Source organism: Microcebus murinus, chromosome 6 (assembly GCF_040939455.1).
Source record: "Microcebus murinus isolate Inina chromosome 6, M.murinus_Inina_mat1.0, whole genome shotgun sequence".
NCBI classification, from domain to species: domain Eukaryota; kingdom Metazoa; phylum Chordata; class Mammalia; order Primates; family Cheirogaleidae; genus Microcebus; species Microcebus murinus.
Genome location: NC_134109.1, coordinates 35,178,594 through 35,205,355, shown reverse-complemented (window position 1 = coordinate 35,205,355; position 26,762 = coordinate 35,178,594). Strand labels below are relative to the sequence as shown.

General features: G+C 37.7%; 1 protein-coding gene and 1 pseudogene across 10 annotated transcripts in view; both read left to right on the top strand.

Moving 5' to 3' along the window:
- Positions 1–4,584: 4,584 nt before the first annotated feature.
- The window catches only part of FUT8 (fucosyltransferase 8), a 293,680-nt gene continuing 271,502 nt past the window's right edge, over positions 4,585–26,762 (top strand). For 5 of the 10 annotated variants that reach the window (XM_012777740.2, XM_076003947.1, XM_076003946.1 and 2 more), the window contains exons 1-2: positions 7,201–7,653; positions 19,282–19,353. The gene's annotated coding sequence lies outside the window, so the exon portion shown is untranslated. Of the gene's footprint in view, positions 4,646–6,187; positions 6,449–7,200; positions 7,654–19,281; positions 19,354–26,762 lie in introns of those variants that run through there. The other 5 variants (XM_012777743.2, XM_076003952.1, XM_076003949.1 and 2 more) reach the window with 4 other exon arrangements.
- LOC142871602 (uncharacterized) lies at positions 14,739–14,870 on the top strand (annotated as a pseudogene).

Genomic DNA, 26,762 nt, shown 5'->3' with positions numbered 1-26,762 from the left:
TTTATAGCATATTGGCAATAATCAATTATTATTTTTCTGGCTAGAATTTTTCCCTCTGACCTTGCAGCTATCCCATCCTCCCCCCAGTCTCTAGCTTTATTTTTGGTTTTTTAAGTTTTTAAATATAGTAGCATGTGCTAGTCTCTATAACGTTTCTTTCAAGATCCTTTTTGGATTTGTTTTCATAGAGCATTAACAATCTAACTTAATATAATTTATCAAACTATAATGGCATTGTATCAGTAATATCAGGAGTAGGTTCAGTGGCATATAACAGAAAAGCCTAGACAATAGTGGCTTAAATAAAATAGCCTCTTATTTCTTTTTCACATAAAAGAATTTTATAGGTGAGCAATCCAGGGTTGTCATGGAGGTGCCACAAAGTTGTCAGGGACCCAGCTCCTTCCCATTCACTGTTACATGATCCCCAGGATAGGCCTCTCCTCCCATGGTCTAAGATGGCTGCAAGGGCTCCAGTCATCATATCATGTCCCAGGTAATAGGATGGAGACAAGGGATGAAATGGGTATATCTCCTTCCTATTAATGAATTATTATTTTCTTTTTTAATAATTAAATATTTTAATTAACTATTTAAATTTTTCTCTTTTTTTTCTTCTTTACAGCAAGTAGCAGGAAGAATGAATTTTTTTTTATGTCATAAGTACCACACAGTATTTCTGCTTAGATCTCAACAGCCAGAATTTAGTTGTGTGGCCATACCCATTAAAAGGGAGACTAGGAAATGTAACATTTCAGTTTAGTTACAATAGGACTATCCAGAAATTGGAGTTCGTTATTATGGAATGAAAGAAAAGATATAGGGAGGTAATTGAAAGTCTCTACTATAGCTACCTTACATATAGTTGGTATTTTATAAAGAGTTGTTGATTCATAAATGTGATGATCATGTTCTTAGTGGTATCACCTGGGCCATTAATGACAATAATGAATCTAAGGATTTTCCCTCTTCTTATTTTTTTACTTTATGATAATACAATATAGCATATCATTGCTTTCATTGCACCTGGAAGCCCACCTGGAAATAGCTTAGGCAAAATGGGGAATATATTGGAAGGATACAGGGAAACTCTAGAAAAGGATGAGCCTAAGAAGAAGAAAAGGCAGAAATTTGGCCACTGGTCAAGAAAATCTGGAATTGAGAATTCTACTATAACAAAGACACTTTATTTGTCTTCTCTATTTTCTCTGTCCATTGACTTTATTCTCTAATGTAGAATGAGTTTCTTCATTAGGATATCTCCCAGATTTTATATCTAGGTGAGGCTTCAGATGACCTGTCTTTCCAAGTTCAAAAATCCTGGAAGAATGGTTTCATTGGCCCATCTTTGGCCAGGTATCCACCTCTTGACCTATAAGCGTGGCCAAGGAATAGTCAGCAGTAACACAGCTCTTCTTGCTGCCATCATGATAGAAGTGTGGGAATCGGAGGAACAGTTCCCATAGAAAAGGTGTGTTCTGACCACAGTTATATAGGTGTCCACTATAATTACATGTGATGAACAAATACAGGTCAGTGGTCTGAATTAAATGAATGGTGAAGAAGAATAGGATCTATCCTAATGCATAAAAATGATTTAGCTACAAATAAACATTATTTAAAGGGGCTGCAATGTATATAATATTTACTATGTGTCAGGCATTGAACTGAATGCTTTTTATATATTGAGTCATTTATTCTTTATGAGCTAGAGGTTGTTATCCCCTTTTATAGATCAAAAAACTAGAGCTCAGAGAGGTTAAATAATTTGTCTATGGTCAGATAGCTAGTAAGTAAAAGACATTTGTTTTAACTTCAAAGTTTTAAACTACTTGAGTTGGAAACTATGGTCATTTTTGACCATAGTTCTGCCATAATAAAGCTATTTGAACTGATAAACTTTGTAATGTCTAACAGGGTTTTAATCTCTTCATCTGTAGAAAGATTGGTTTGGCTTAAATTACTTTTTCTCCTTTGTGTGTGTGTGTGTGTGTGTGTGTGTGTGTGTGTGTGTGTGTGTGTGTGTGTTTAAAAAGATAGAGTCTTCCTCTGTTGCCCAGACTGGAGTGCAGTGGTGCAATCATATCTCACTATACCTTCGAACTCCTGAGCTCAAGGAATCCTCCTGCCTCAGTTAATTTTTAAATTCTTTTGTAGAGACAGGGGTCTTGCTATGTTGCCCAGGATGGTCTTGAATTCCTGACCTCAGGTGAGCCTACCACCTCAGTTACCTAAAATGCTAGGATTACAGGTATGAGCCACTGTGCCTGGTCTACCTTTGTTAATGCAGATAATTTTAATATATTCAATATTTTTGAAGGCTTCGTGAACTAGATCTTTGTCAGGACCTGAGAGTAAATTAAAATATACAAGAGGTATTTCTGTTTACAGTGTTATGGACAAACAAACAAAATTAGTATTTTGCAGAATTAGAAGTCTAGGAAAGAGTAGCCTTTATGAGAGATGACCATCAGCTCAATCCTGTCTTCAAGAGTATTTCTATCTCTCTGCCATTCTCTGTATGTTGCCTTTATATTAAGGCAGTTGCAAGATGGCTGCCAGTGGCACTCTGAGTTATAGGCTGACTTGTTCATACTTGGCAGGAAACAGAGAACTCTCTCTCCCAAGCATGGACTGAAAATCCTTCCTTTCAGTTTGATTGGGCCAGTTTGCCCCAGGACTATAGTGTTTTTCAAGTGTACTAATTAGAATAGTCTAGCATATTCTAATCTAGCATAACCTAGATTCTAGGTCATGCTGCAGTGAAAAATACTCCCAAGTCTCAGTGGCTTAAACAACAAAGATGCATTTCTTACTCAAACTATATGAAGGTGGGAGGTAGGCTGCTCTACATTGTCCTTTTTTGGGAACCTAGGCTGAGAGAGGCTTTACCAGTACTAAGAGTAAATACTATAAAGGACTTAGGCTGGCCATTAAATGTTCTACCTAGAATTGACACATGCCACTAATACCCACAACCCACTATACACTGGTGGCTATAACTAAGTCAGTGTCATGGTCCAGCCCAACTGCGAGGTGGGGAGGGTATCTAGAGTACTTGTGGAAAAGTATAATCATTTTATATGCCTGGAGGGAGAGGGTAAGCATTACAAATTTCTTATCATATTAGGTAATCCAATTACTGATTGACTCAGGCTGAGTTGCCCTTCTGTAGTGGAGTTTGGGTGGTTACCTAAAAAACAAGTAAATAAAAACAAAAATAAAGAACTCTATTAGAAAGGAAGGACAGGAGTGGATGCTGAATAAGAAATTAATAATGTCAACTATATGCTGCTTTAACCCAATGAAGAAAAATTTTAGCCATGGAGGCAAGTCATAGGGAGGGATAGTCTGGCTAGTTTCATCAGCTTTTATTTATTTATTTTTTTAATTTATAAAATCCTTTTTTCTTTTTTTCTTTTTTACTCTCAGCACTACTAAATGATCATCAGCTTTTAAATCAATCACTTCATTTACTCTTCTAATGGGAAAGATTAGCTCTGGCTTTTTAATGAGTGGGTGTAGAGTTTCTATTTAAGGAGTTGGCTCAAAAGTGACTTAAAACACATTGGATTTGAAAATATAGACTTTTTCCATATTTCACTTTTGTACGTACTGTCAATGGTGTGTCAAGCTGGCTAGATTTATAGTTTTAGAACTGGCAAACAACTAAAATTTATCTAGTTCAACCTCTTTATTTTATAAATGAGAAAACTGAGAACCAAATGGGTAAAATGATTTCTCAAGGTCACACCTACTTGCTCATGGCACTAACAGTGCTTCCTTTTGGATGATTTCCTGCAAAATGGAATCCTGTAAGTGAAATGTGGCTATAGTGACAATTATTTGATATAAAACAAGAACAATTACAAATTATTAAAAATATTTCCAGGACTGACAGTCAGTGTGCACACATTGATAGAGATGGAAAAATTTCTAAATTATTTCATAAGGAGCTGCTGCTGAGCCTTCTGAGAGCCTCAGCCTCTTTCTGGGATGCCCAAGATCTCCCCACTATAATAATAGGATCTGCCTCAAAGGTTTGACTTGAGAATTAAATGGTGGAGGTAAAGAGTTTTGCATGGGGACTGGTGCTCAGCAATATTACACCTTGGCTATTATTTTTATTGCAGTCATAATAAAATGGTAGTAAATTTGAAACTAGTTTCTACATGAATGTTCACAACTTAGGAAATGTGATAGCATTCAAGTTCATTAACTTTGATCTAGCTAATCTCTCAATAAAATGGCCACTCATGTACTCACTTTAACTTTCATTTCAATCTTTTCCATTGTCTAAGGGTTTGCTCCTCCTTGCCCCACACCCAAGTCCTCACAGCTCCGGTTGATGTCTAAAAATTTGACCAAGGTTATGTAAAAGAAAATAATGTACTGACAAAGTCCTGCTAGTTTTTAGCATAACACTTCATGGAGAATGGTCTTTACAATCTTTTGTTGAGTAGAACTTATCTATAACTTTTGAGATAAGTAAAGATTAGCCGAAAGCCTAGTTTAGAGAGGGAGGGGTGGAGGAAGAGGTGGGGCATTTATACTTGCTTAAGCAAATATCACAAACTGGGAGTGATGAGAGGCAGAGGCAAGCAGCTGGGGTGAGAAGAGAAAGTGAAAACATCCCAGGAACAAGGTGAGAGGTTGGAGCTTGTGGAGGAAACACCTTGACAGAGATGTTTTCTGGTGGTCAATGATGTTTAGAACCTTTTGGGGATGCTTTCTGTCTCAGAATTTAACCTGGCAAGAAAAAGGCAGGGTTTCAGGAATTTTTCTCTCTGGAAAAAGTAGAAAAAATGTGTATTTTAAAAGCTGGGACTGTTGTTTGCACTGAGAAGAGGCAGGATAAGCACCCATTATAGGTGAATTTTCTAGAAATTCATTACACGGTTAGAACTTAATGTGTAAAGGTTTGTTCTCATATACTGGTTGTTTAACTGAAACTTCTAGTTCTGGGTTGGCAGCTAAATCTTGGGCATGCCCTGGATTGGAAAGGGCCTTGATAACAATGTTCTGTCATGGGCTGAGAAGCACATTAACTTAGAGATCAAAATCACTGAAGAACTAGTTTCTGAGTATATTCTAGAGATACCAAAGTTATTTGCTATTTTAATATATATTATAATGTCCAATAAAAATGTACTAAATCCTGGATATTCTTGGGACGGTTTTGTTTTTATTGAAAGGAGGTAGGGAAGATAAGTATTTTAATTCCTGGGTTTTTGTGAGGGAAAGTTGAAGGCCAGATAAACTTGGACATTTTGAGGCAAATGTAAAGCTTTGAACTTGAAGACTTAAAGTATTATATAACGTATGCTATAATGATTGTTAACCAACTGGAAATGGTTCTCTTCTTTCTTTAAAAAAATAAGTTATACATGCTTGTTAAAATATTTTTATGAATGTTGTATTTAAACTAAAAGTGAATATTAACCTCACCTGTGACTTCTAAAAATTACCTAGAGTATGACTAATAAGATTTTGCCATCTTACTATGGCATAAGCTTAAAATTTCTGTTCATTTCCAACAAAGGGTGTGACTCTTACAGCAGAATTTTGTTCCGTTTGTAAGCTTAGTGCAGAAATCTCATGGGAGATAGCACCCACGCACGTAACAAATGATTATTGAATGATGACATCCAAACTTTCTGAGCTAGAACATAATTCTGGCTCTGCCAGTATATTTTTTGTGTGACCCTGGATAAGTCATTCTACTTTCTTCTCAATTTTGTTTTACAGAGAGATGACAATCACAAAAAATTACTGTAAAGTACAGCACTTCACAGAATGCTTTTTGTTTAAAGAGCTGACAATAAATACCAGAGGCATCAGGTCAAACCAAGCCTCCCTCGGAAAAAGCCGACTTGCTTGAGGACAGGGGATTTTCTTTCTGTGAATCAGCACACCTTGTTTGTATCTCTATAATACAGCTCCTGGCCTATAAGACGGTCTTAATATTGTGAATTTATGGATGTTATTAGGCAGACTGCAGTCTTGGCAGGCCACTGCCTCTTGAATTCCTTTTCCCTGTGATCCTTTTAATATTTAACATCTAAGAGGCCGCCGCTATTTGCTCTGTGATAAGGCCCCCCGGTATTTACTTAATTCAAGCCTGGAGAAGTAATTCTTGTCTTTAGGGCACCATTTCGCTTTTCCACCGTACTTCGCCCCAGGCTTGGGATCTGGGTCCCGAGGCTACAGGGAAGAGTTTGGTAAGGAAAGCTCATCTTCCGGCCCTCTGATTGGCCGCCTCGCACTCCACTCACGCGGCTTGCTGCTCTGATTGGCCCTGGCGGTACCCCTCGGCCCGAGACTACTTTGTGTGCCGGGCGGCGCGCTCAGGTCCTCCCGCTCAGCTCGCGGTCTGGGCCGGTCTGAGGTAGCTCTTCGGCCCACTGCTCTGCATCGCTGGCGCCAGGAATTTCCCGAGTCCGAGCGGGTAGGAAGCACCTTAGGGAAAAGCCTCCCCTTCTCTCCCCACGCTGTTCTCTTTCCCGTACTGAATAAACTTCCGCCTCAGAGGGGCTGTCGCAGCCGCGGGTCGGGAGAGGCCGGGCATCGAAGGCAGGCCCTCGTGGGGGGCCTTTCTCTAAGAGGGGATGTGGAAAAACAGCTCTCACAAGATAAAACAGGGCTCCACGGAATCGCCGGTGGGAGCGATGCCATTGTATGATCGCGCTGCAAGCTGCAGCCAAGCGTCCAAGCGCGGGTTGCAGGGGCTGAGCAGCAGCAGCGACCACCCCTAAAGTGGCAAGGAACCTGCTTCAGATTTCCAGTGTGGGTGCTCCGTGGGGCTGCGGACTGAGCTGGCGTGGGCCGGTCCGTTCCCCGGCGCTCCAGAGAATACGGCCGCCTGAGATGGCTCTCCCGGGAGTGGGAGCCGGGCTCCACTCGCGTCCCCCTCAGCCTCCGGCCTTCAGGCGACAGAGGGCGGCCTACGTGCGAGCCGGCGCTCGCGCGCGCAGCCGCTGCCCTGCTGGAACTCTGCCGTCCCGCTGTGGCCCGCGGCTCTGCCTGGTGGATGCTGCAGCTACGCTACCCACCGGCGCAGCGAGGAAGGGGGCGGGGAGAAGCCCTGGCACATGCCAGGGTCGCCGTAGGTGGCAGCGGCCGGCGCATGCGCGCCCCCTCCCAGGAGCCTGGAACGCGGAGGGGCGCGCGCCTCCATTCGCGCGCGCACGCTTGCGCTGGCCGAGGCTTCCCCGCCTGCGCTCGTTTGTCAGAGCTGCTCCGGCGCGTGCGCGCCTATCTCCGGCCGACCCGAGTAGCCGGTTCCCTCGGCTCCAGGCCCCCTCCCCCAGCCCGCTCCCCAGCCTACCCGTCCCCTTCCTCTCCCCGCGGAATGGGGCTGGCGCTGCTCGGGGTTGCGCGCCCTGGACCCGGCTCGCGCTCGGTCTCGCGCTGTCAGCAACTGCCCGGCTCGCGCCGCCTCGCGCTCTCCCTCAGTCAGTGGCGCCGAAGGCTCCGTTAAGCGGCGGCGGCGGTGGTTCCTGTTTCCGTTTCTTCCTCTCCCTTCAGTCGGGAGTAGCATCCTCCACCCAGCCACCCCTCCCAGTCCCCCAGCGTGGGGCAGCTGTGGCTGAGGGCTGTGGCCGTGGCGGCGGCGACGGGGGACGGCGGAGACCGCCTCTGCTCCCGCCTCCGGTAAGGGGGCGTTTTGGGAGCCGGGCCCCGAGCGCTTCGGGGTCTTGGGCTGGGCAGGCGCGCGGGATCTGAGGAGGCTACCGGGCTGTCGCTGCTCTTTTCTCCGGGCGACTCCTGGGCCTGTTGCTGCAACTGCTGCTGCTAATCCAGCAGCTCCCGGAAAAGTGGGGAGAGAACCCCCGGGACGCTCTGGCGGGTGCCTTGGCGCAGCCCCGGGGGTGCGGGCTGCGGTCAGGGGCTCCAGCCGCCCCGGTCGGGACGCGGAGCGGCGCCGCCGCTGCCCTGGACGTCGCGCATCCTTGCTTAGGGCAGGGGCCGAAGCCGAGGAGAGAAGAGATGGGGGCAGGGGTGGGAGGTGTTCCTTATCTCCCCTCTGCACCTACCTCCCCTTTCGCCAGCAGCTCGGTCCTTGTAGTCAGGACTGTTGGGGAGGATGCCTGTGCATTGTGGGGTTTCCATGAGTGGCTTCAGCTAGAAATCAGGGAGTGGACCAGCACAAAGATCCACTCCCTGCGAGGGGCCAATGCTGGGCAGTTAAAGGCTTGAGTGCCGCTGTACCCCCTTTTAATGTATAAATAATGAGCTGGCGCTTTTGAGTATCTAAACTTATTTGGGAAGGTTGAATGAGTATATTTATTAGTTCAAGGAGGTTTGTCCTGCAGGAGTGAGTGGGTTTTCGGGTACAGCACCTGTTCTCTCACCGTGAGGCTTGCAGTCTTTAGAGACACTGTGTATTTCCTAAGTTAAATGGCAGTGTCATGGTTATTCGGGTTTATTAGTGGTGAGCTTTTAGCATTTTGTTGTATATTACCCTTTAGGTAGAGGCCTTGGATAAAGGCTGGGAGAGGTGGTGGTTTCTTTTTCCTATGTTTGAATTAATTTCCAGTTTATTTAAACGAACTCAAGAAGGTGGACCCAGAAAAGCCAGGCTCTACAGTACATAACCCCAAATGTCACCGTTTCGTGGAACAAGATCGCAACACAAGTTTTGTGTCAGTTTATAGTTCAACTCACCACGAGTAACTGACTTAACTTTGTCTTGGCTCTATAGAAACTGTAGGCAGGTTTCATTATAGTTTTTTTTTTTCTTGATATTCCTGGGTTTCAGCGCATATTTATTTTCTTGATTAAATTTACATTCCATGTTTTATGCATAATTCTTTAAAAGAGTGCATCATATGGAAAGTATTTTAGGAGAGAAATTATTATTTAAGCACTACAGAGCTATACTGAAATAATGAAGTAAGTTATAGTGTCCCTTTTTAAAAATAACTTTAAAACAACCTAAAACCCTATGCCAAATAATAAGGCCCTGTACATTGCTATCCTTGTGAAATTTATAAGATGACTATAGAAAGTCTTAATTACTTGATTTATTAATACTACAATAGTAAGGAGAAGGTGGGAATTTAGGCCTTTGAAATTGTGATTTTTTACAGGCTTAGTATGTAAAAATGCAGAATGTTAAAGATGAATAGGCTGTAAGGAACATACAAGGGTGGTTTGGAGGCAAGGACTTTCCTTTTGCTGCTTTATAAATTGAGAATTCTGTTTGAATTGGAAAGCAGAACAGCTGGAATGAAACTTGCGTGGATGGCAGAAACATGCAAAAATATATCTATGATCAAGTAGTGAGTTAACATGAAGGATATCTTGTGATATCTTAAAATAGTGATTCAAAATAATTTCCATAAAATTTTGCACTATGTAGATTGTATTTTTAAGGATGTTTTTGAATTTAAAAAGTCACTAGAAGTTATTTTTCAAATCAGTTTAAGATGTATAGAATTGAAAAAAAATAATCATTCTGTTTAAATTATGCAGTGTTTTGTTACAAATTCTAACCAATTATATTTAAGAAACTGGATTCTTAAAAGTGGATTTAAAAGTGGCAAATTTTGAAATTTGCTAGTAGGTTGGAAAAACTTGTTTATTTTTTAAAAATGCAGTTATATTAATACATTGGTCTGGAGGGGGAGCTAGTGCCAAAGCAAAGTATAGCTTAATAGCTGTTTGAACTTTTAAAACACCTAAAACCAGATTTTAAGACCAGGAGAAACATAAATTTTTAATTAAAAGAGTCGGAGAATTGATGTGGGCATATGTCTAATACATGGTTAATTGCGGAGTTGCATATATTATGTATTACAAGTTAGTTTAAAAAAATCTTTTCATGATCTGAAACAATGGAAAGCAAATGCTTAAGATTTATTGAATTTCTCATTTACAATCTCTGAAAATGTGTCTTTAAACTTAGAGTGTGTGGTAGTATTTTCTTAACCTTCTTGTGCAGTGCATCAGAAGGGAATGTGTCTATGTATTCTTGACCCTTTGTGTATGTTGCATGTTCTTAAATTTTTTATTTGTAGTATCTGTAGTCTTAAAATGGAAAAAACTTTAAGTAGAGTCTTATATGGGCAAAGATAGTAATTGTGTAGTAAGCTCAGTACTTATCAAAATGAGAGATATTTATCAAAAGTAGAGATAATTTCTTTTTAAAGTTTTTTTTTTTTTTTTTTTTTTTTTAAAGTAGAGCTAATTTCAGTGAAGAAACAGACCCTTCAGACACCTGGAAAGCAGTATCCCAAGGTCATTTAACTGTTGTCTCCTGCAATATAATGCAGTGAGTCCAGCTGATCTAGTAAATTGAACTTGTGCCTTTGAATATGAAGCAGTTATTTTGTGGTCTATGGCACTTTATTTAGATTTCTAAACTGTAATCAATTAGATATGTTATTTTACTTCTGACTGTTCACACATTCTTTAAAACCAAGCCCAGAAATTGATAATGTGTATATTAAAATCACTGGAATATTCAGTTTTCTGAGGATAGTGGTTGGGCTCTTTGTTATCTAGAACTCTTCATTATGTAAATAGACTCTCAATGCTGATAAAGTAAAAAATAGATTCTTCCATTTATTTAATGGTTATTTTCCATTTATGATATATTGCATTTAGTAAATCTCTTGGTTTAGTTAAATGGTACATACACTTGTTTCATATTATAGCATATTTATGAATGTAAAAGAAAGTGTTTTATTTTATAATCATAAGAGTAAATATTTAGAAAAGATTCTAAACAACTCTGAAACTGAAAATATTACTATTGTAGTACTTTTATAATACTGGTTCTGTTGGTCTTTTTCAGATGAAATCACAACTTCCAGTCTTCAACAGTAGTATAGCATTTAAAAGTCCCATACAGGATTCACTTTGGTTTTCCTCTTAGTGATTTCTCTCGCTTATATTTCTATACCATATATTACAGAGTTTCTTTTTTGCAGTTTGAATTGTTTTTTAATTGTAGTTTGTTATAATGAGACAATTATATGTAAAAGATATTTACAACTGGATTTTAAAGAACTTTAAAAAAATCTCCAACAGAAGAATATTATATGGAAATATGTATACATTTAAAATATTTTAAAAAATTGATTAGTCTCAAATCCCAACTTTCCTTTCTCTCTACATTCTAATCTCTTGCCTATATTTCCCCTCCCCCAAACACGCTCCATCATCTCACACTTTTCTCTTTGGAATAATTAGGAATCAAACCAACAAACTTAACCTTATCTTCTACCTGGGCAAGGTGTTTCTTCCTTGATTAAATGACTTTTTATCAATCTGTACAATATTGTGAATATATAACCCATATGAATTTTATGAAACTGCACATTTTCCTTTTAATGGAAGAAGAACAAATATGATCTATGGAATTATGCCATGTTTGTCTATATAAGGGTTACTTTTGTACTCTTTATTTTTTTTTATTTTTTTTTTTTTTCTTTTGGAGTAAACCATGCAAATGTATGTACTCTTTATTGAAAGCAGAGTTATAGGATAAGTTTTATTTAAATTTTCTTTTTTTTTTATAATTTTTTTTTTTTTTTTTTTTGAGACAGAGTCTCACTTTGTTGTCCAGGCTAGAGTGAGTGCCATGGCGTCAGCCTACCTCATAGCAACCTCAAACTCCTGGGCTCAAGCGATCCTCCTGCCTCAGCCTCCCGAGTAGCTGGGACTACAGGCATGCGCCACCATGCCCGGCTAATTTTTTTATATATATATATATCAGTTGGCCAATTAATTTCTTTCTATTTATAGTACAGGCGGGGGTCTTGCTCTTGCTCAGGCTGGTTTTGAACTCCTGACCTTGAGCAATCCGCCCACCTCGGCCTCCCATAGAGCTAGGATTACAGGCGTGAGCCACTGCGCCCGGCCTAAATTTTCTTTTAAGAAGACTATTTGACAGACCTAATACTTCATTCATGTACTACTTTAAAAAAATCTCTTTGTGATAGTTTTTATTTTGTTCAGGAAATGACAATGTGAAGGAGAAATATGTTTTTGAACTTTATACGTTTGTTTTTAAATTAACAGATTATATCAAACTTAAACTTAACTTTTGTATTGGTTTGGTACTATAACTTCTTCATTGAAGCACTGGAATAATAAAAAAGAAAAACCTTTAAGTATCAATTTTGCATAGCTCCCTATATTTGTTGTGTTTTTAGCTCAGGGTTTTCAAAGCTGTTTTTTTTTTTTTATCCCATTATTTTGTTGATGGGATAAACTGAATAAATATGATAACAGACTTAAAAGATCTTGTCACAGCCTTGATGACTGGTCAGTACAAATAAAGTGCACATTGTAAAATAAATAATAAAATGTTGATATTAATCTTAGATGTAAATGGGTAATTAGGCTAGTGTTTATTTTAGAATCTGAGTAAGAGAAACATTACATGATGTAAATTTCAAGTGCATCAGTGCTATAACTTTCTGATTATAAACTTGAACAGAAGTAAAATGAAATTGGGAGATTCCTCTGTTTGGTTTACCTCAAACATACAACTAAAACAAGTCTGTTTTATGTCTATGTAAATCTTTTTATTTGACCAATATTGTTAATGAACCATGAATGAGTTTTAAATTTTTACTAATGTTGTGGCTGGTTATTATATTAGACCTCTTAAATCTAATATCAAATCCTATTAATACCTAGAACTAGAATACATTTGCTTAGAATATAAATAATATTTACAAACCATAAAAACTATAAAAACACAGCAGTGTTTATAAGTGTTATTAAACAAATGAAGTCAATATTCTATTATAAGGTACCATGTTTCCCCGAAACTAAGACAGGGTCTTATGTTTATTTTTCCTCAAGAAGACACCCTAGGGCTTATTTTCAGGGGATGTGTTATTTTGTTTAAGTACGGTACAACAATCTGCATTTATTCAAATACAGTTAAGTCGTCGTCTTCTGGAACATCATCATAACTCTCCAAACCCCAAATTCCATCCTGAATTTCTTGGGACTCTTTCCTTTAGAACCTTTGGCCCTAATCTCTCATGTCGAACAATAGAGCTCTCATGGGGCAGATGAGAAGGGCTGCTTGTCTTCTTTACTGTTCTGCGACAAAATGCATAGGTTGTGCAGATGCGCTGGCTGCGTAGCCACGCCCATCACTAGGTCTTATTTTTGGGGTAGGGCTTATATTGGGCAAATGCTTAGAAATCCTGCTAGGGCTTATTTTATGGGTAGGTCTTATTTTCGGGGAAACATGGTAGTTTAAAAATAATTGTTATAAGTTTTTAGTACAATTAATAGTAATATATTGATTAGTGGTAAAGTAGTTAAATATAATTTGTAGCTTCTGTATTACAACCCTTGTCTGAGACTTTGGGGCAGTCAGTGAAGAGAGGGAGAATCAGGATCAGACTGGTTGATGAGACTGCCTTATTTAGAGATGAGGAAGATTTCTTCAGTTTTTCTCTGTCCCTCCACTTTTTTCTCCCCGTTTGTCATCTTCTCCTAGCAGTGGTAGGAAATGTGGGAATTGATGATCTTTACAGTCCATAGAGCATTTCCAGGTAAACCATTAGTTTTAATGTCATAAGAGATTTATTATAATTATTTCATTTCCTGTTGAGGTAGTAGGCAAGTGACTAGAAGAACTTCAGATGTATAACGTTTAATATTATTTATTAAAAATAGTTTTTTAATATATGAAAAGGAATAGAGGAGATGGTTCATTGTTAAGGTTATGTATCAGTCACATTATTGTTCTACTTAATATTTAATATATCATAATCTCCTCCATTTTTCTGGAATGCATTCTTATGTCTCCTGTCTTATTTTTATCTTCATCTATAGAGTTTGTGACTACAAGGAATTGGTTTTTAGACAAACTAATCAAACTAATTGTTTTTTTTTCCTGGAACAAGGTCCTGCTCTGTTGCTCAGGCTAGAGTTCAATGGCATGATTATAGCTCACTGCAACCTCTAACTCCTGGGCTCAAGCAATTCTCCTGCCTCAGCCTCCCAAGTAGCTGGGACTAAAGGTGGATGCCACCATGCCTGGCTAATTTTTCTATTTCTTTTGTAGAGATGGGGGAATCTCTCTGTGTTGTTCAGGATCATCTTGAACTCCTGGCCTCAAGTGATCCTCCTGTCTCCACTTCCCAAAGTGTTAGGATGACAGGCATGAGCCACTGCACCAGGCAGATAAACTAATTATTAGCCGTCTTTGTGTGCCTCATTGCAGTAATATGAGATAAAAAAAATTACTGTGTTCATCGAAGAAAGCTAACTCTTAAACTAAAATGAACAATGATATTCTCCACTCACTCATGGGAGTACTGTTAGCAGGTTTAAGCTAGTGAATTTTGACAATTTCATAAGGAGAAAGCATGTTTGATAATTAGGGCCCTAATCAATTGGGATCTGACTGATTAAATTTCTCCTACACATGGAATTGTACTTGCACCTGAAAGAGAAATTTTAGTAGTGGTTGTGTTATGGTTTTTATGTCTTGAGTTCTTTGAGTAACTACTTAATTCATTCAGTTACCAAATGTCAAAAGATAGTAATTTTGAGAAAACCCATTCTTTAAAATTAGAGCTAAGCCAGGGTAAACATTTTGCTTTCTTTCTGGAAGTTTTAGATTTTTCTTTCTGTTTTAGAAAATTTAGTGAAACTCCAGGGCTTAGAAAGGTTGTAATTGAAATTCTTGAGGCCAAAAGACCCTTCCTTATCCTTGGTAAACTGAGCCTCAGCACTATAAGAAATGTAGGTTTATAAGCTTTGGGCAGTGGCAGTATTGTAGCCAGTGCGGTTTATCCAAGGCGCGATTGTTGCTAATTAAAAAACAAAAAGAAATGTAGGTTTACTATTAATAAGTAACCCTGAATGCTTCCTCTGTCATAATTGTAGACATCTAGGCCTCCATTAACTAAAACTCTTTATTTATATATGTGTGTGTATATATATATATATATATTTTTTTTTTTTGAGACAGTCTCACTCTGTTGCCTGGGCTAGAGTGCTGTGGGGTCAGCCTAGTTCACAGCAACCTGAAACTCCTGGGCTCAAGCAATCCTCCTGCCTCAGCCTCTCGAGTAGCTGGGACTACAGGTATGCACCACCTTGCCCCGCTAATTTTTTTGTATATTTTTAGTTGTCCAGCTAATTTCTTTCTATTTTTAGTAGAGACGGGGTCTTACTCTTGCTCAGGCTGATCTCAAACTCCTGAGCTCAAACAATTCACCCGCCTCAGCCTCCTAGAGTGCTAGGATTATAGGCATGAGCTACCTCTCCCTGGCCAACAATGTCACTTTTAATTTGTAAATAAACAAATAATGTTATATTGTCAATGCTGAGTAAGCTGAGGAGATGTGTACCTACTAAGGATGCACCAAATAATGAACTAAAATCTGCTAATGTATAATCAGGAATAGTTCTTAATAAAAAGACTGTCTATTAGTGTTTGAATTATAGTGACACAAAGATACAACGAAAATGAAATCACTAAAGAAGTCTGTTTTGGAGAAAGTTTGTCAGACCAGATAATAGATAAAAGAACACATCCTCTGTAACTGTCTACAGAGGCTTACTTAGAGCAGTACAGATAGCACCTAAAAGGAAATAATGAGAAATAATTAAGGTGTTTTAACAGGAATCATATTCACATTTCCTATGTGTATATAGTACTTGTCATTTGCTGTTTCTATTGCAAATGTAAGGTTGGAAAGTAAGGTACCTTACTTTTGGAAATTCTGAAGGTAAAAGGATCTGAAGTTTGGAAAAGTGTTGGTTTCTTTGTGTTTTAGTCATACTTTTTGACCTATACAGTTGACCATTGAACAATGTGGGCCTTAAGGATGCTGATAGCCCTGCCCCCATGTAGTCAGAAATCTGCATACAACTTTTTGACTCCCCCAGACTTAACTATTAATACCCTACTGTTTACCAGAAGACCTTACCAATAATATAAACAGTTGATTAACACATCTTTTGTGTGTTATATGTATTATATGCTATATACTTATAATAAAATTAGCTAGAGAAAAGAGAAAGGTATTAAGAAAAATTTAAAAAAGAGAAAATATATTTGCTATTCAATTAAGTGGAAGTAGATCATTGTAAAGGTGTTCATCCTTGCTATCTCCATATTGATTAGGCTGAGGAGAAGGGGGAAGAAGAGGGTTTGGTCTTGCTCTCTCTGGAGTGAAAGAGGTGAAGAGGTGAAAAGGGGAGGTAGGAGAGGCAGGCACACATGGTATAACTTTATAGAAATACATTATAATTTCCATCTAACTGTTTGCTTTCTCATTTCTGTAAAAATGTTTCTGTACAATACCAATCCTTTTCCCACCATTTGCTTTAGTTTCAGTGCCATATTATAGAAGGGTCCATGTCATAAAAGAAGTCAAAAGCAGTCTTGAATAGTCAGAACCCTTTTGCCAGATTGTCTAATGTCAATTTATTTCCTGGTACTGTTTGTTCTACATCTTGTGCCTCATCATTTGGTACTGGTTGGGAATCACTCATCTCCATCAAGTCGTCTTCTGTTAATTACTGTGGTTTGGTTTCTGTTAGCTTTTGAATTTCTCCAATATCATATCTTGAAATGCTTTACCTCCCACCTTTTTTTTTTTTTTTTTTTTTTTACAGAGTCTCACTCTGTTGCCCAGGCTAGAGTGCTGTGGCATCAGTCTAGCTCACAGCAACCTCAAACTCCTGGGCTCAAGTAATCCTTCTGCCTCAGCCTCCCGAGTAGCTGGGACTACAGGCATGTGCCACCATGTCTGGCTAATTTTTTTCTCTATATATTTTAGTTGACCAATTAATTTATTTCTATTTTTAGTAGAGACAGGGTGTCTCTCTTGCTCAGGCTGGTTTCAAACTCCTGACCTTGAGCAATCCTCCGATCCTCCTGCCTCGGCCTCCCAGAGTGCTAGGATTACAGGCGTGAACCACCACGCCTGGCCCCATTTTTTTTTTTTTTTTGCCATATCCATAATCTTTTCCATGATTCCCTTGATTGGCTCTGTCTTAAATCCTGTGAAGTCATGTATAGCATCTTGACATAGTTTTCTTCAGCAGGAATGTATTTTGTGCTTGATGGCTTTCACTGCTTTTTCTGTAACAATGATGGGATGGCATCTCCAATGCTGTAATCCTTCCAGATGTTCATAATGCTTTATCAGAATTCTGTTCCATAGTGTTGACAATCCTTTCCGTTGAGTACTGTGTGTAATGAGCCTTAAATTGTCATTGTAACCCCCTGATATAGAGGCCAAATTAGAGGTGTTGTGTTTGGGGCAAGTTGATGCTTTTGGAGTTGAACTCGTGGGGCTCATTGTCCAATATCAAAAGAACTTTAAAAGGCCGTCTCTTAGAGGCAAAGTACTTCCTGACTTCAGGGACAAAGCATCAATGGAACCAATCCAGAAAAAGGGTTCCTCTTATCCAGGCCTTCTTGTTGTACAACCAAAAGACTGGCAGGGGAACTTGTCTGCTGCCCCTTGGTTAGCAGAAGCTGCTTTTCCTCTTATCTCAACATTTTTAAAGCCTTATTTGTTTCTAAAATTATCAAACCATCCTTTGCTGGCTTTAAATTTTCCAGCTTTAGATCCTTCACCTTCCGTTTGCTTTAAGTTGTCGTATAATGACTTTGGTTTTTTTTTTTAATCTTGTTAGAGTCTATAGGTATGTCTTTCTTATAGCAATCCTGCACTCACATAAAAGCTGCATTTTCAACATGAGGTAAAAAAGCATTTCACAAAGAAAAGTTCAAGGTTTCTGCTTGCTGGTGTAGCTGCAGTGATTGTGGCTTTACAATTTTTTGCTTTTTACAATGGTCCTTATGCTGGATTCATTTTTCTTAAAATGGCAGGTGGCAGGCAACCACAATTATAGACCTCAGTCTGTGGTACATATCAAGCAATTCAACTTTTTCTTGTAATGTCATGATTTTTCTCTGCTTCTTGGGAGCACTTCCAGCGTCAGTAGTGTCACTTCCTATTGGTCCCGTGGTGTTATCGAAGGTTTATGGCATTGCACTAAACATGTGAAAAATATGCAAGAACCCCAAGAGATCAGTTTTTACTGGGATATGAATTTACTGGAGAGATGAACTGCTCTCTCAGAGATGATTAACGTCACACGATGTTTTAAGCAGATATAACACTTGAGCTTAGTGCATTAGCAACAAGAGGTGGCTATGAAATTATTACAGTAGTATATAGTATGTAAATACTGCAGTTAATTTTATGCAGTTATGATTTAATATGTATCTTTATGTTTCTTTACATTTCTTTTGACTGTGAATGGTACAATGTATGATCTGTAAGTACTTATGTGTATAAGTTTTGATAAATTTTAACTTTTAAAAATAGATTTATATATATTTATGATAGTAAATGATAAAATAGACTAGTATCTATACATATTTTATGCATTGATATCTTTTTCTTAATTTTTTTGATATTTCTAGACTATACAGTTTGTCTGAGTTTTTTCACATTGTCATAGATCTCCAAAAAATTTCCAGTATATTTATTGAAAAAAATTCACATGAATGGACCTGTGCAGTTTACACCTGTATTGTTCAAGGGTCAGCTATAGTTTTAAGCCCTGAAAACTCTATGGGTTTAAAGCTAAAATCTGAAGAGTTTTTTTTTTTAGGTGAAATGTTTAGGTGAAATGTTTTGCTTCCCTTGAGTTTTATTGAGGTACAATTGGCAAATGAAAATTACATATATTTAAGGTGTACAACTTGATGTTTTATTATATGTATACATTATGAAATGATTACTATAATGAAGCTAATTAACATATATCAATCAATTCACATAGTTACTATTTTTTTTGTGGTGAGAAATTTAAGAGTTACTTTCTTAGCAAATTTCAAGTATATAATACAGTACTATTAAGTATAGTTACTGTACTGTACATTACTATCTCCTGAACTTACTTATCCTGCATAAGTGAAACTTTGTACCCTTTGACCAACATCTTCCCATTTCCTCCAGTCCCCAGCCCCTGGAAACCACCATTCTGTTCTCTCTGCTTTTATGAGTTCAACTTTTTAGATTCTACATGTAAGTGAGATCATGCAGTACCTGTATTTGTCTTTTTGCTTCTGGCTTATTTCATTTAGCCTGATGTCCTCCAGGTTCATCCATGTTATTGCAAATAACAGTGTACTGGGGAGGCAAACTTGACCTCCACTCTTTTTTTAGGGTTTTTCTGGCTGGGCCTGAGAATTAAATTAACGTAAGATAGATCATCAGGAGAAAAGCATATACATTTATTTAATACAAGTTTTTTATGATGCAGGACCCCTCATAAGGAAATGAAGACCCAAAGACACAGAGTTGAACACTTACATACTGAATTGGACAAAGAATAGTAAGTTGTGAAAAAACAACTAATTTATATGGTGAAGCTTGAAAGAAGATAAGAGTTATTTTAACACAGTCTGTACAGAATTCTTCTGGTCTCAACTTTCTGTCCTTGATGATAAAAATATTGCTTTCCTTTTAGTATAGGAAAGGCCTCTTTCACATGGGAATTTCATCTGCTTTTAAAACAGAAAGGAGGTCAGTGTGATCTTACACCTGCTCTTCTTCAAGTGCCTTTAACTCAAGATAGTCAATATATTGGAATGGTATATTTTTAACTCCAATAGAATTTTCTTCTTTTTTTTAAGGCTAAGTAAGATTCCATTGTATGTGTATATATATTGTATATATATGCATATATACACACATACATATATGAGAATTTCTTTACCCATTCATCCATTGATGGACACTTAGGTTGATTTCATATCTTAGCTATTGCAAATGATGCTTGAATGAACATGGGAGTACAGATATTTCTTTGACATACTGATTTCATTTCCTTTTGATGTATACCCAGAATGGCATTGCTGGAGCATATGGTAGTTCTATTTTTAAATTTTTCAGGAATCTCCACTCTGTTTTCCATAATGGCTGTATCACTTTATGTTCCTACTAACAGTATGCAAGGATTCCCTTTCCTCCACATTCTCAACACTTACCTTTTGTCTTTATGTGAATAACCATTCTGACAGGTGTGAGATAGTATCTAACTGTGGTTTTGATTTACATTTTTCTGATGGTCAATGAGTATTTTTTCATATACCCGTTGTTCATTTATATGTCTTCTTTTGACAAATGTCTATGTAGGTCTTTTGCCCACTTTTTAATTGGGTCATTTATTTTCTTGCTGTTGAGTTGTTTGAGTTCCTTCTATCCTGAATTCCTTCTTATAATTCTTAAAATAGCTTTAATGAAATATAATTTATATACCATAAAATTCACAGTTCAAGTTTTAGTAAGTTTATAGAGTTGTGCAACACTCCCTCTTGCCCATTTGCAGTCAATCCCTGCTCCTATCCCCAGCCCTAGGCAACCATTGATCTATTTTTTGTCTCTATAGTTTTGCTATTTCTTGAAGTTTGACATTAACAGAATCATACAATATATAGTCTTTTTTGTCTTTCTCCTTTCATTTAGCATGATCGTGTTTAGTAATTTCAATGAATAGATAAAGTAGAAAAGCTTTGAACTTGGAATCAGGAGACTTGGATACTAGTGTTGGGTCTGGTATTGAATGTATAAACTTGGGTAAGCCACTTGTCCCCTTTCGGTCTCTGGTTCGTTCTTCATAAAATGAATTATTTTGACTTTCTTATATTCCAATTTTCACAGCTAAATAGACATTCACTGACCTTTTTCTAGAAAATACCTTAACTCTTCCCCTTAAATATAGTCACTGTGTTGCTTTTTTTTTTTTTTCCCCCTGGATAAAAAATTAGGATTATGTCTGCTGTGGTTTGAATGTTTGTGTCCCTCCCCCCTAAATTCATATATTAAAACATAACCCCCTACCTTCATTGCTTTAAGAGGTGGGGCTTTTGGAAGGTGATTAGGTCATGAGGACAGAGCCCTCAGGAATGAGATTAGTGCCCTTATAAAAGAGGCTTGAGGGGGTCCCCTTTTGCCATGTGAGGACACACTGAGAAGGTGCCATTTATGAAGCAGACCAAGTCCTCACCAGATGCTGAATCTGCTGGAGCCTTGATCTTGGACTTCCTAGTCTCCGGAACTATAAGCAATGAATTTCTGTTGTTTATAAATTACCTAGTCTAAGTCCTTTTGTTATAGCAGTCCAAACAGATTAAGACACTGTCTAATTGATGATTCAGCAGTGAACAAATTTGGAAGAATTTGACTGGAAGAATCAAGAGGGGTAATTGAATGTTTTCTTGGGCATTTCTTAGTTCATGTGTACAACTCTGAAAATAGGGATAATCTTTTTTTTCTTTCTTTCTTTTTTTTTTAAAATAGGGATAATCTTAAATGCTGAGTTAAAAATAAATATTTTTGAAGAGAATAAGGGCATATTTGAATAATTCTTTGATGTAGAGCTTCAAAAGTGGTTGAATCTTGTTATAAAGATAAGAAAAAGACTATGCTGTTTTAGTTTTTTTTATTTTGGGGGTAGAAGATGGGGTGGAATAATTTTAGTGAAGTTTGTTAAGTTTGTGCCAAGCTGGACTTAAGGTAGTCAACTGAGATTAGATTTTTTTGCAAAGAACAGGCTGGGTGTGGTGGCTCATTTCTGTAATCCTAGCACTTTGGGAGGCTGAGGCAGGAGGATCATTTGAGGTCAGGAGTTTGAGACCAGCCTGGGTGACATAGTGAGACCCTGTCTCCACACACAAAAAAACAAAAAAACAAAAAAACCCCCACAAAGAATGAAAGGAAACGTATGGCTACCATTGGGAAGATTGTCCTAGAGGCAAAGCTGACAGATAACATTGAGGTTACAAACTAGGAAAAAATGCATATATAGGAGATTAAAAAACAGCTATGTGCCTTTGTGCATGTGTATATGTGTGTATTTGTAACAGGAGTAGACAACTGATTGAGTAGGCTGGTATCAGGTGTATGCCAAAGGGTAATGTTCATTTTCAGTATATTATAAAAAAAGAAAAGGAATTGAATAACAACTAGCTAAATTTAAAAATCGGAGTGCTGTAACTACTTTCAAATATTCAAAAATTTGACTCTTAGAAACCTTCAGGGCTCCTTGTATTTCCTATAATACTAGGAAGTATGGCTATAAAATGATTGAATTTTATTTTTACCCAACATACTGGAGTATATGAGTGGTAACCCATGGAGCAGGCACTGTGGAGGAGGGGAATGTAGCTATATATATTTTTTAATGATGGTATTATTATAATAGCATGAGAAAATTTGTTTCATGTGTTATAGTCATTCTTTTTGTTCAAAAGTGGTATTTCTGATTTAGGTAAACCACTTTATGATAACAAGAAATATCCCTAAATCAAACCTATATTTAATGTATGAAGATTTGTCACTTCTGACAATATTATAAAAATTGTGTTAAGACTTTAAAGCAATTTCAGATGGTGAATCCTAAAGCTTTTCATGCGTGGCAGCATTCTAGGAATAAGTATAGAGCTTTCTGATGTGACTGTTCTTACAGCAAGAATGTTCTTTTCTTTCCTTCTTTCCTTTTCTTTCTTTCCTCCCTCCTTTCCTCCCTCTCTCTCCTTCTTCTTCCTCTTCTCTTCCTCTCCTTCCTTCCCTCCTTTCTTCCTTTTTCTTTTCTTTCTTTCGACAGGGTCTTACTCTCTCACTAAGGCTTGAGTACAGTGGTGTGATCATAGCTCATTGTAGCTTCGAACTCTTGGGCTAAAGCTATCCTCCTGCCTCAGCCTTGTGAGTAGCTAGGACTGCAGGTGCGTGCCACCACATCTAGCTAATTAAAAAAAAAAATCTGTAGAACTAAGGTCTCATTATGTTGTCCAGGCTGGTCTCAAACTCCTGGCCTCAAGTGATCCTCACAAAGTGCTGGGATTATAGGTGTGAGCCACTGTACCCGGCCTAGAATGTTCTTTTAAATATATGCTATATCATATTTATTTTAAAATGTCCCACTGATACCTACATATGAATACCTACATATGAATTGTATAATTAGAAAAATGTCAATGTAAAGGAAAAGAGACACCTCTTTCTACAACTTCCGAAGCTTCAAAAGATTAAAGATCATCATTAAAAGATGATGATCATTTATATTTTCCTGGGAAATTTTTATTTTTAGTCATACTAATAAATGAGCAGCTATCAGTAGATATAGCCATTTCTAGGTTTAGAATTCCTATTTTTGTTTTTAAGAGGCAGAGTCTCATTCTTTTGCCCAGGCTGGAGTGCATTGGCCTGATCACAGCTCACTGTAACCTCTAATGCCTGGGCTAATGACAATCCTCCTGCCTCAGCCTCCTGAGTTGATGGGACTACAGGTATGTGCCATCATGCCTTACTAACTTTTTAAATTTTTTTATTTTTTGTAGAGGCAGTGCTTCACCATGTTGCCCAGGCTGGTCTCAGATTCCTGGCCTCAAGCAATCATCCTACCTTATCCTCCTATAGTGCTGAGATTACAGGCACAAGCCACTGTGCCCAGCCTAGAATTCCTATTCTTTATATAGTCTCTCAAATACTAGTCTTTAAGAAAATAAGTATTGAGGATTTCTTGAGTAATCATATACTACTTTGATGTTTATGCAAAGCATCAGAGCAAGACTAGAACAACATTAAAGTAATAAGAATGATTAATCTAAAAGTTTTATAACATAGCAAAGAGTAGATAGGGCAATAAACAATGAAAAAAGAAAACATACAGAACAGCATTACCTCAGATCAGATATAGAAGGCTGTCTTTAAAAAAAGAATAATAATCAGATCAAATAAACTAAAAAAATTTGTATCTTTCTACTAGTTAAGTGTAAATGAGATGAATATTGAATTAGAAAATGTGCTCTAAAGTACCAGCCTGGGCAATATAGCAAAACCCCATCTATACAAAATATAAAAAAATTTGGCAGGCTTTGTAGTGTGCACCTGTAGTCCCAGCTACTCAGGAGGCTGAGGCAGGAGGATCACTTGAGCCCAGGAGTTCCAAGAGTTTGAGGTTTCAGTGAGCTGTGATGTTGTCACTGCACTCTAGCCCAAGCAGCAGAGGGAAACCCTATCTCAAAAAAACAAACAAAAAAGCTGTAACATAGTTGCTTATGTTGATTGATAATTCTTTTCTACTTCCTGCAGGGGCTATTTCAGACCTTTTCTATCTCTTTCTGGTTCCCACTCTCAGACTTTGTAAGTTGTTTTACTTTTTTTTTTTTTTTGATAAGAGTAAGAATATTAAGACCATCCAACAGAAGCTTCTTCATCTTTGCTTTTCTTCTTTCTCTAACTTGTGTAATTTCTGTCACCCATTTGGTGTCAGGGATGTATGTCTCTTTTAGGCTTTCATGACTGTCTCATGGCTACCTCTTTTATCCCTTCTATATCCCTTCTACCTGTTAGAATGTATAGTACTTTTAAATAACTTCTGTGTTATATTTGTTTTAATCTTCCCTAACAGCATTTTAATGGCTTAAACAAACCCAAAACCCTTATCTTATTTTTCATTATTTTTTCCTCCTCCTCCTTTCTTTTTTTTTGTATTGCTCAGCAGGCCAAAGAAGAAAACAATATATTTGTTGTTTTAATTTTGTTAGTTCTTTTTCAGTAAAACTATTCTGTTTTTACCAGTGACCTTTTGAATTGTCAAATGGGCACTCTTTTAAGTCTTCGTGCTTTAGTGGGTTTTTTTCTGGTAGTATATTCTAATTTATTGCTTTTTATTTTTAGTGGATCTGTTATAGGTTTTTGCATTGTGGTTACCATGAGGCTTACAAAAAACAACTTATAGATAAAATGAGTTATTTTAAAGAGATGGCGGTTTATCTTAGATCACAAAGAAAAGAATAAAAATAAAGAAAAAAATGAAAAAATCCCCCCACCATTTCACCTTAACTCCATCTTTCCCACATTTTGACTTGTAGTTGTCTCAATTTACTTATTTTTATATTATATCTATTTCTTACCAGGTTGCTGTAGCTATTACTGTTTTTGATAGATTTGTCTTTTGGGCTTCATACTAAAGTTATGAATGGATTGTATAGCAAAATCACAGTAATATAATACTCTGGGTTGGTTTGTGTACTTAATTTTACCAGTGGGTTTCATACCTTGAATTTTTTGATTTTTTGGGCACATTAGTGTTTTTTTCTTTCAGATTGAAGAACTCACTTTAACATTTCTTCTAAGATGGGTATGGTATTGATGAATTCTCTCAGCTTTTGTTTGCCCGGGAAAGATTTTATCTTCTTCATATAGGAGGAATAATTTTGCTGGGTAGAGTATTCTTTTTCTTTTCTTGTTTTGTTTTTTTTTTTTAAAGAGTTTTGTGGCTCAGTCTCCTCAGTAGCTGGAACTACAGGTGTGCACCACCATGCCTAGCTAATTTTTATATTTTTTGTAGAAATGGGGTTTCACTGTGTTGCCCAGGCTGGTCTCGGACTCCTGGACTCAAGCAATCCTCCTACCTCAGCTGAAAGTGCTGTTGATTGTAGACATGAGCCACTGCACCTGGCCCCTGGATACAGTATTCTTGCATAGCAGTTTTTTTTCTTTCTTTCTTTCAGCACTTTGAAAATGTCATTCCACTCCCTCCTGGCCTATGTGGTTTTCATTGAGAAGTCTGTTCCCAGATCAATTGGAGTTCCTTTATATGTTATTTCTTTTTTCTTGTTGCTTTTAGAATTCTCTCTTTGTCCTTCACCTTTGAGAGTTTGATTTTTATATGCCTTGGGATAGTCTCTGACCTTCCTGTACCTGGATATTTCTATCTTTCTTTAGTTTTGGAAAGTTTTCTATTATTATTTCTTTGAATAAACTTTCTACCCCTTGCTCTTCTCAACTCCCTCTTGAACACCAATAATTCTTAGAGTTGGTCTTTTGAGGTGATTTTCTATATCTTGTATGCTGTCTTCCTTGCTTTTCATTATTTTTCTCCTCTTCTGACTATATTTTGTTTGTTTGTTTGTTTGTTTGTTTGTTTTGAGACATAGGGTATTGCTTTGTCACCTGGGCTAGAGCACAATGGCATCATTGTAGTTCATCGCAACCTCAAACTCCTGGGCTTGAGTGATCCTCCTGCCTCAGCCTCGCAAGTAGCTGGGAATATAGGCACACATCATCATGCCTGGAAAATTTTTCTATTTGTTTTTTCTTATAGAGATGGGGTTTTGCTCTTGCTTAGATTATTCTTGAACTCCTGGCCTCCACCGATCCTCCCTCCTCGGCCTCCTAAAGGGATTATATGGGTGAGCCACCGTACTCAACCTATATTTTCTTTAATCAATTTTATTTTTTATTTCTATTTATTTTAATTTTTATTTTAAACGTTTGAATTCATATCATTAAATGTTTTACCTCTTGTTTTATTTTTGTTCCATTTACCACTATACTAACAAGGCCTGGCCTATATTTTCAAATAGCCTGTCTTCGAGCTCATTGATTCTTTCTTCTGCTTGATCCTTTCTAATGTTGAGAGCCTAAAAAAATGAATATTTTACTTCAGCAAATGTATTTCTCAGTTCTAGGCTTTCTCTTTGATTTTTTTTTTTTTTTTGAGACAGAGTCTTGCTTTGTTGCCCAGGCTAGAGTGAGTGCCGTGGCGTCAGCCTAGCTCACAGCAACCTCAAACTCCTGGGCTCGAGTGATCCTTCTGCCTCAGCCTCCCGGGTAGCTGGGACTACAGGCATGCGCCACCATGCCCAGCTAATTTTTTTTTTTATATATATATCAGTTGGCCAATTAATTTCTTTCTATTTATTTATAGTAGAGACGGGGTCTCGCTCTTGCTCA